The 10,062-nt window shown below is 52.0% G+C and overlaps 1 protein-coding gene across 7 annotated transcripts in view; it reads left to right on the top strand.

Moving 5' to 3' along the window:
• Positions 1-10,062, top strand: part of TRIM9 (tripartite motif containing 9) — a 62,155-nt gene that overhangs the window by 17,349 nt on the left and 34,744 nt on the right. The window lies entirely within an intron of this gene.

Raw genomic sequence — 10,062 nt, forward strand, 5'->3', positions numbered from 1 at the left:
GCACTCTTCCACACCACATTAACATACCTGATGGAACCACTGTCAGAGGCTGCCAGGGCAGTGGTGGCGTCTCCGTCCCTGAAGGGGTACAAAACCCATGTAGACGTGGCCCTGTAGGACATGGTTTAGTAGGCACGATGGTGTTGGGCTGACGGTTGAGCTTAGAGGTCCTTCCCAACCTTAATGATTCTATGATTCTGTGAAGCCAGTGCCTGTCAGAACACCTTCAAACACTGTTAGGCCACCTGAAGCCCCTCTGCTGAGATGCCCCTTCTCCTGAGCAGGTCCTCCTTGATTAGCATTAAGGTCCTTGCTGCACCACACCAGAATTCAGTAGCAGGAGGAGTGAAACTCATCTCAGATCCCCTTCTGCTGCTGCTCATCCACATAGGCCAGCAGCTCAAAGAACAGAGAGCATTTTAAGTTGTTTCCAGCCCCTGCCAGCACATTGAGGTGGGTTTCTTTTCCACACCTGGAAGATCCTCTCCCATTCTAACATTGGTTGGTGTCACGGCAGTGCTGGAGACTGGAATAACATTGCTCCTCAGAAGGTGGAAACCAGCGCTGCGAGACGGCCAGCTGAGTGCTGGCTGTGAAGCTGAGCTTATAAATATTCCTAAAGCATCTCAAATTGAACCCTAAAGTTCCAAACCCTCCGTGGGCGTGGTGCAAGGGACTTCTTCCCCTCAGTTAAACAAGTGGCTTAAAGCAAACCCTTCACCCAAGTGGAAAGAGTGGAGCTTTTGCTGACTTTGCAAAACGAAAGGGGTCTCCGACTGCCTCTGGAATACAGTTTGCATAAAGCCTCCAGAGGCTCTTCCCTTAAAGAAAGGAAAAAAGGTTTTCTATAAAAGAGATCAGATTTATCACTTCCAACTGCGTTTGTACTTCTGTGGTATAAAAGGGCTTTTGTGTGTAAAGATAAAATCCTGCACAGTCTTGTCTGAGATTTGAGGTACCTCCCGCTAATCCCACACACGGCTACTTGCAGGGTTGCTTACATCTTAAGACGACCATTTGATGCGCCTTCTGTTGACTGAACGTGTCTCTCATTTCCCCCCTTCCCTGCTCATGTGAATTTAAATGAGAATTCTCCGATATTTTTCTTTACCTTGATAGAAACCAAGTAACAAGTGATGGAACAGTAGGAAATGGCCTCAAGTTGCACCAGGAGAAGTTCAGATGGGATATCAGGAAATATTTCTTGACTGACAGAGTGGTGAAGCCCTGGCAGAGGCTGCCCGGGGCAGTGGTGGAGTCTCTGTCCCTGGAGGGGTTCAAAAAGCTTGTAGACATGGCACCGAGGGACATGGTTTAGCAGGCACGGTGGGGTTGGGCTGGCAGTTGGACTGGATGAGCTTAGAAGGCTTTTCCAACCTTAATGATTGTGTGTTTCTGTAGCTCTCAGGTTAAAAATCCCATATTCCCATTGGGTTGTCTCATTACTGTAGGAGCAAGTCAGAGACCAAGGTGATGTGTTCCTTTTATTACGACGGTTGTTACTTGCTAGGAGTGGCTGTGCATCCAGTGTCTTCTCTGCTGCTTTCCATTGGGATGCAGGTCAGCTCTCGTCTGCTCAGAAAAGTCATGGGTGCCCCATCCCTGGAAGTGTTCAGGGCCAGGTTGGATGGGTCTTGGAGCCCCTGATCCAGTGGGAGGTGTCCCTGCCCTTGGCAGGGGGTGGGACTGGATGGGCTTTGAGGTCCCTTCTAACCCAAACCATCTCATGATTTCTTTCTTTCCTCTAAAAAAATCACTCTTTCTGAAATAATGTGAATTATTCTCCCTCCCCTCCCTTGGTGCTTCCTGGATTCTTCACTTCTTCATAAATAATCATGAATGATTCAGGGAGTCTATTAACTGCTTTCCTCGTGACAGTAAGATGTATTGCTCAGCTCCAGCGGTTCGGGTTTCCTTCAGCTCTTGGTATGGAGCCCCATCACCTCCTCGCTCTCTCTAGATACACTGACAAGTTCTTCATTATTTCCTAATTAGCCATACATCCTTTCTTATTAAAGAATAATTTCTTTAAAGGCACTCATTATCTCAGCACTTCCAGAATTATTGATTTATTCTTCCTCCTTTTTTATTAATGGTTCTACAATCTTCTCGTAATCCATGCTGTGCATTTGGTTAGCCATCTCAATGATGACTCTCATCCCTTCCCACCTCCACCCTTCCAGTTCCACTCTGCCTTCCAGTGCTTTTGTCACCTCGTGCCTCTCTCCGTGGTTTGTTTTCCTTGCAAATCTTAGTGTGGGCTCTCAAGAGGTTGCTTCAAACACGTCTACTAGGTTTGACGGAGTGGGGGTTCCAAAGAGTTCGTCGTGGATGGCATCTTCTAGTGCCAAGTTGAACTTCTTGGCTGTTTTAAATCTTTGCGCTTGCTGAATTCACCCCTTGGTGCGCTGCCCTGCTGCTTTCTTCTGGGCACCTTCCTGGCCTTGGTAGGCTCCTTCCCAGAGGACTTCTTGTTAAACCACTTCCACCAGCTGCTCGTTCCTTCCTGCCTTGTGCTGTGCCTTCTTCCCCTGCTTCCAAAAGAGATTATAAGCTACAAGAAAGCTGGGGAGGGAGTTTTTACAAAGGCCTGTAGTGATAGGACGAGGGGCAATGGCTTTAAATTGGAGAGGGAATGATTTAAATTAGACATAAGGAGGAAGTTCTTCACACTGAGGGTGGGGAGGCACTGGCCCAGGTTGCCCAGGGAAGCGGTGGCTGCCCCATCACTGGAGGGGTTCGAGGCCAGGTTGGATGGGGCTTGGAGCCCCTGATCCAGTGGGAGGTGTCCCTGCCCATGGCAGGGGGTGGAACTGAATGGGCTTTATGGTCCCTTCCAGCTCAAACCATTCCATTGTTCTATGATTGTCTGCAGTTCAGCATCGCACGGGGGTTTGTGGCAGAGCTGGAGCTTGCTGCTGTTTCCTAGAGATGCTTTCACTCAGGACATCTGCTGGGAATTCTCAGGTCCCCGAAGTGTGTTTTGCTGATGGCTCTGGGCATCCTTGTTACGCAGAATATCTCAGGAGATGTAGTGTTTTGCTTTTATGCACCATTGAACATGAGCTTTAGAGCACTAGCCAAGAGCAACGTTTAGGGAGAAACAGGAACAAAGAACCCACGTTCTCTTAAAAATATGTCAGAGAAGCAGAGAGAGAAGGGTTTGCTATGTTCTCCGAGGTTAGGTGGGTAGTGGTGGGCTTGCCCAAAGAGATGATCATATAGAATCACAGACTCGGTAAGGTTGGAAAAGCCCTCTAAGCTCATCCAGTCCAACCATCAGCCCAACTCCACTGTGCCTGCTAAACCACGTCCCCAAGTGACACATCTACATGCTTTTGAACCCCTCCAGGGATGGAGACTCCGCCACTGCCCTGGGCAGCCTCTGCTGGGGCTTTACCACTCTTTCAGGAAATAAGTATTTCCTAATATCCAATCTAAACCTCCCCTGGCACAACTTAAGGCCATTTCACACAGAATCACACAGAATCACAAGAATTTCCTCTCATCGTATCACCTGTTATTTAGGAGAAGAGCCCAGCACCCACCTCACCACAACCTCCTTTCCGGGAGCTGCGGAGAGTGATGAAGTCTCCCCTCAGCCTCCTCTTCTGGGGAGAGGGACAAGGCAGGAGGGGAGAGGGAGAGGGAGAGGGAGAGGGAGAGGGAGAGGGAGGAAAAGGAGGAGGATAGGGGGTTGGAGAGGGGATAGTGATGGTCTTCAAACCTATAGTGGGCTATTGCAGACTTTTTGTTTCCATGAATACAGCAAGAAGTTTGGTGCTTAAGTTGTAGCAGTGGAAATGTGGTTAAATTCTGCCCTTTCCCCGCGCAGGCTTTATGATTGAGAGTTTTGGCATATGGGCAACAGCCAGAATATGTACTGATGACCCCAAATAGCATCTCCTTCAATGGGGATTAACCAGTGTCCCATCAGGGAGTATCCGATTGGGAAAGGTGGCCTAAGGCTGAGGGCATTTAGCTTTGAGACAAGGATGGGAAAGAGCTACTGTGGGCTGTAGTCATGGAATCATAGGACAATTTGGGTTGGAAGGGACCTTTAAAGGTCATCTTGTCCGCCCCTTCCGCGCTGATGCTGTTTCACTTCAGCACATGCCAGGCTGCTTTCCACAGGGGCAGGTGGTTAAGAGCAAACAACCAGAAGGAACATACACCAAAACAACCATCTTGTAGTTGTGTAGGACTTCAGATGTGCCCAAGGTAAGATTTGAACGACGGAGGAGACACCTTTTCTTACACTAATTCAGTTGGGAAAGGCAGACAAGGTTTTGGGTGCACCTTAGAGTGCACCTTTTTGGGTGCATCCTTAGAGGCTGCGGCGTCAAGGATTCGTTAGGAAATGCCAGCAGATGGGTTGGCTGCGAGGCTGCGTGGAGATGCTGGGGTCAATACACGCTTCCTCCCGTGCAAGGGAAGGGCTGTGTGTTTTTAGCCAAGGGGAATGAGATGAAATCTCCCATCTGTGCCTTTGAAAACCTTCCTTCAGCTGAGCCCACAAGCCCTTGCCGATGTTCTATAAATTCCCAGCTTTGGTCAGCAGCCAAGGAGGCAAAGGGCTGTGAAATGAGGAGCTGTTGATAAGGCACCAAGCTGGGGTCTCTAAAGGCCACTGTGCCTTGCTAGCTTGGTTCAGATGGCCGGTGAGATCCTGCACAGCACGCAGAGCCACGAGGATGCTGAGGATGTGGGGCCTGTTTGGTGTAGCTGCTGTCTGTGTGTCCAGGGGAGGGAACGAGGCTGGGGAAGGCTCTGGAGCACAAGTCTTATGAGAGGTGGCTGAGGGACCTGGTGCTGTTTGGCCTGGAGAAGATGGGGCTGAAGGGATACCTCATCGCTCTCTGCAGCTCCCGGAAAGGAGATTGTGGTGAGGTGGGTGCTGGACTCTTCTCCCAAGTAACAGGCAACAGGACAAGAGGAAATGGCCTCAAGTTGCTCCAGGGGAGGTTTAGATTGGACATTGGGAGAAATTTCTTTAGGGAAAGAGTGGGGAAGCCCTGGCAGAGGCTGCCCGGGGCAGTGGTGGAGTCTCCATCCCTGGAGGGGTTCAAAAAGTGTGCAGATGTGGTGCTTAAGGGCGTGATTTAGTGGGCGTGTTGGTATTGTGTTGACGGTTGGACTTGATGATAGAGGTCTTTTCCAACCTTAATGTTTCTAGGATTCTAAGCACTTTAGACCAAGTACCCACCCCCACAACTGCCTCAGAGCTTTCTGGTCTACGCTGGCAGGAGATGGGAGAAGTGCCCAGCATCACCCTGGTAGAGCAGGGCTTGGACTCCAGACCTTCCGAATGCCGTATCGGGACCTCACTCAATAGGAAGGTGGTTTGATTGAGCTGCTTTCTGTGGTGGGACTTCACAGTCATCAGTGGCGGTGCTGATGAGATGCTGATGTTCTTCCACCAGCCCCAGTGAGTGCTCTGAATGCCAGCCAATCACAGCCATGGGGTGTATTCCTTCACCTTAGTGCTTCAGCACTGAAAAGTGCAATACAATTAGCATTTCTAGGCAATTAAATGTCAAAGCAAAGTCAAGATGTTGGCTGGCTGACAAGCCTGTTTCTGCCAGACTACAGCCCACAGATGGTTATTAAAGGCTGTAGGACAGGACAAAAGGATGGTCAATACACTCACTGCAGAAAGAGGAATTACCCCATGGGGCTTGCAACCTGCTTTCTCCTGTGTTTGGGCCAGGACTGGTAAAAATCATTATTTATGCAGTTAATCAGGTTTAAATTTAACTCTGAACAAAGTAATCAGATTTAAAAACTTAATGCAATAATGGGATGGAAGAGCTAAAGTGTGAGTAGCCACGGAGGCGGGCAGAGTGGGAGGGCAGTAATTGGATTGAAGGCAGACGAAGCATAATTTGAAGGCAGAAACCATCAGACCTGCACTGTGCACCTTCCTGGTGTGGGGCAGCACCAGCTCCGCTGTGTTGGGCTGCATGCGAGAAGATGCTTGGTGCTTACGCACAGCAGTGACCTGGCATCTGTGTTTTCATGGGCTAATGGTTCTGCAGAAACAGGGTCTGCTCATCCTCTGGCAGCCTCACCTACAGGCTGACGGTCTTGTTTTGTTTGCCCACTTGTGCATCCAAACGACCTTTGTTCTGTGCATGAAGGAGATCTTGGCCCCTGGGATCAGAGCCTGAGCCTGCCTAAGGGTTTATCAGTGCTGGAGCACCTCCTGTATGGGGCCAGGCTGAGAGAGTTGGGATTGTTCAGCCTGGAGAAGAGAAGGCTCTGGGGAGACCCTAGAGCAGCTTCCAGCACTGAAAGGGGCTCCAGGAAAGCTGGGGAGGGGCTCTGGATCAGGGAGGGCAGGGAGAGGATGGGGGGGACAGCTTTCATCTGAAAGAGGAGAGATTGAGATGAGATCTTAGGGAAAAATGTTTTCCTGCGAGGGTGGCCCAGGTTGCCCAGAGCAGTGGTTGCTGCCCCATCCCTGGAGGGGTTCAAGGCCAGGTTGGATGGGGCTTGGAGCCCCTGATCCAGTGGGAGGTGTCCCTGCCCAGGGCAGGGGTGGAACTGGATGGGCTTTGAGTTCCCTTCCAACCCAAACCATTCCATGATTCTGTGATGACCTCTTGGAGTTGGGATGGCTTTCCTGTAGCCTGGGTAGGAGGACTGAAGGTGTAGTTGTTTAGCCTGGAGAAGAGGAGGCTGAGGGGAGACCTCATTGCTCTCTACAACTCCCTGAAAGGAGGTTGTGGAGAGGAGGGAGCTGGCCTCTTCTCCCAAGGGACAGGGGACAGGACGAGAGGGAATGGCCTCAAGCTCCACCAGGGGAGGTTCAGACTGGACGTTAGGAAAAACCTTTTCACTGAAAGGGTCATTGGGCTCTGGGACAGGCTGCCCAGGGAGGGGGTGGAATCCCCATCCCTGGAGGTGTTTAAAAGACAGGTAGACGAGGTGCTCATGGACACGGTTTAGTGTTTGATAGGAATGGCTGGACTCGATGATCCAAGAGGTCTTTTCCAACCTGGTGATTCTATGATCCTGTGATTCTTAATCTGCCTGTAGATCACACCTCTAGCAGAGAACCAGCCCATCTGCTCAGGGACATGGCTGTACGTGCTGGTCCAGGGAAGCGAGGAGCGTTTCTGCATGCTTCGAACACTGCATGTTATTGCTGGCCTGTGCCTTGCAGGGGAGGGAGCCTGGAGCAGTCATCGCTCAGCTGCGAGCTGTCCTCTGCCTCTCCCAGCCTCATTCATCTCTCAGAACATAACAGTGACACACAGCAAACAAGCCCTGTGCTTCCAGGGTGGTTTGGAAATGCCACCAGCCACACAACAGCAGCCATAGATCAGGTGCTCCCAGCTGGGTCGCCAGCGATGGTGATCAGCCCTCGTTACAAGTGCAGTCCTCAAGACACAGCTCAACGCAGTCGTTAAAGGGAGAGACGTGCTGCTGTTGCTCTGTGAGGACTAGCTTGGACCAGGATCTTCACCTTGCGTTTTCCACCCAAAGCATTTATAGAATGAATCATAGAATCATGGGATGGTTTGGACTAGAAGGGACTTTAAAGATTATCCAGTTCCACCCGCTGCCATGGGCAGGGACACCTCGCACTGGATCAGGGGCTCCAAGCCCCATCCAGCCTGATTCTGAACCCCTCCAGGGATGGGGCAGCCACCCCTGCTCTGGGCAGCCTGGGCCAGGGCCTCCCCACCCTCAGCGTGAAGAATTTTTTCCTAATGTCTAATCTAAATCTTCTCCAATTTAAAGCCATTCCCCCTTGTCCTATCACTCCAGACCCTTGTAAAGAGCCCCTCCCCAGCTTTCCTGGAGCCCCTTTAAGCGCTGGAAGCTGCTCTGAGGTCTCCCCAGAGCCTTCTCTTCTCCAGGCTGAACAACCCCAACTCTCCCAGCCTGGCCTCAGAGCAGAGCTGCTCCAGCATTCGGATTATCTCCATGGCCTCCTGTGGATTCACTCCAACGACTCAATGTCTTTCCTGTGCTGGGGACTCCACAACTGAACAGAGCTCTTGGTGAGGTCTCACAGAGCGGAGCAGAGGGGCTGGATCCCCTCCCTCCCTGCTGGCCACGCTGCTTTGGGTGCAGCCCAGGACACGGTTGGTTTCTGGGCTGTGAGCACACGTTGACAGCTCACATTGAGCTTCTCACCCCGCAGCACCCCAAGCCCTTCTCCTCAGGGCTGCTCTCAATCCATTCTCCACCCAGCCTGTAGCTGTGCTTGGAATTGCCCCAACCAGGTGCAGGCCCTCGCACTCAGCGTGAACTCGGCGTTGCCGCAGCGGCTGGGAGGAGGCAGCGTGCCCGGAGCCAGGGGATCCTGCAGCCGCACAGGAGGCAATGAAAGGGTTTTAGCGAGGTCACGCTTGAAAAGAATATATCCTTGTTTGATTTCCAGGCTGGAGCCTTTGAATCAGTTCTGCCTGCTGGGGAAACACACTGCCCTAGTGTTTGCGTGAACAAAGCCAGCGGCCAGGGCCATCTGTGTGCTCGAGTGACAGCACGTCAGTACCGGGGGCTTCGGCTCCTGGGGGGTTATTGCAGTCCTCATCTCACAGGGAGCTCGAGGGTGATGATGTGGTAGGAATCATAGAATCATAGAATCACCAGGTTGGAAGAGACCCACCGGATCATCGAGTCCAACCATTCCTATCAAACACTAACCCATGTCCCTCAGCACCTCGTCCACCCGTGCCTTAAACCCCTCCAGGGAAGGTGACTCAACCCCCTCCCTGGGCAGCCTCTGCCAGGGACCAATGACCCTTTCTGTGAAAAATTTTTTCCTAATGTCCAGCCTAAACCTCCCCTGGCGGAGCTTGAGGCCATTCCCTCCCAGACCCTAAGAAGCGAGTTGTCCCGCAAACGCAGGGTTTGGGCACAGAAATGGCACAGGCACAGCCCGAGTCTCCTCCCAAGGGGATTGGTGGTGCAAACAGGCATCCTGGTGCCATCTGGGCTGTCTGCAGCATCCAACCTGAGCTGTCAGGGTTTATGCTTCCCAGGGACATCCCAAGCGCTGCTCCTGCCTTGCCCTGCCCTCCCCAGACCCAACCGACGCTGACGGCAGCTCCATAGCACAGGACGGGGCAGGTGCACATCCACGTGCAAGATTCCACCTCGATATGCAATGGCTCAGGGGGAGCTGGAATAAATAAAACAACCTGGGCTGAGCTGATAAGGCCTCCAGCTCTGACAGTGCCAGGACTGGCAGCGGTTCCTGCTCTGTGCTGCAGCGCCTATCAACGCTATCAAAAAAAGAAATGGTGTTCATAAAATCCTAGCAGCTGGCAGGCGGCAGCTCAGTTTGGGGCAAGTTTTGAGCCCCTCACTAGAAGAAAGACATTGAGGGGCTGGAGAGCATCCAGAGAGGAGCGACGAAGCTGGTGAAGGGGCTGGAGAACGAGTCTTGCAAGGAGGAGGCTGAGGGGAGACCTTATTGCTCTCTACAACTGCCTGAAAGGAGGTTGCAGAGTGGTGGGTGCTGGTCTCTTCTCCCAGGGGATCGGTGACAGGACAAGAGGGAATGGCCTTAAGCTGCATCAGGGGAAGTTTAGATTGGACATTAGAAAAAAATTTCTTCACAGAAAGGGTTCTCAGGCCCTGGCAGAGGCTGCCCAGGAAGGTGTTGAATTCCCCATCCCTGGAGGGCTTTAAAAGGAGGGGAGATGAGGTGCTGGGGGACGTGATTTGGCAGTAAACAGGTACAGTTGGAGGTGATGATCTCTCAGGTCTTTTCCAACCTAATGATTCTATGAAAACCCACTGTGTTGCTTCCCCAGCTCGCGGGAGAGCTGCAGACATCCCGGTGTCCACCTCGCAGAGGGGAGATGAGGCTGTTTTCCTGGCTGAATTCTCCACTGCCTCCATCCTGACCTGGTCCCCAGTCCTTTCCGGAGCAGGGCTTCTCCCTTGCTGGCTTTGGGTGGCACATGTGGGTCTGCTGTGTTGTGGCACAGGGGCAGAGAGAATGGCAGAGGAGATAGAGAGGGTTTACAGGAGGAAAATTCCCTGTGCACAAAATAATCCGTGTCTCTGGGGATGCTGAGCACCCTCAGCATTTGCTGC

Source organism: Phaenicophaeus curvirostris, chromosome 5 (assembly GCF_032191515.1).
Source record: "Phaenicophaeus curvirostris isolate KB17595 chromosome 5, BPBGC_Pcur_1.0, whole genome shotgun sequence".
In the NCBI taxonomy this organism is placed as follows: Eukaryota; Metazoa; Chordata; class Aves; order Cuculiformes; family Cuculidae; genus Phaenicophaeus; species Phaenicophaeus curvirostris.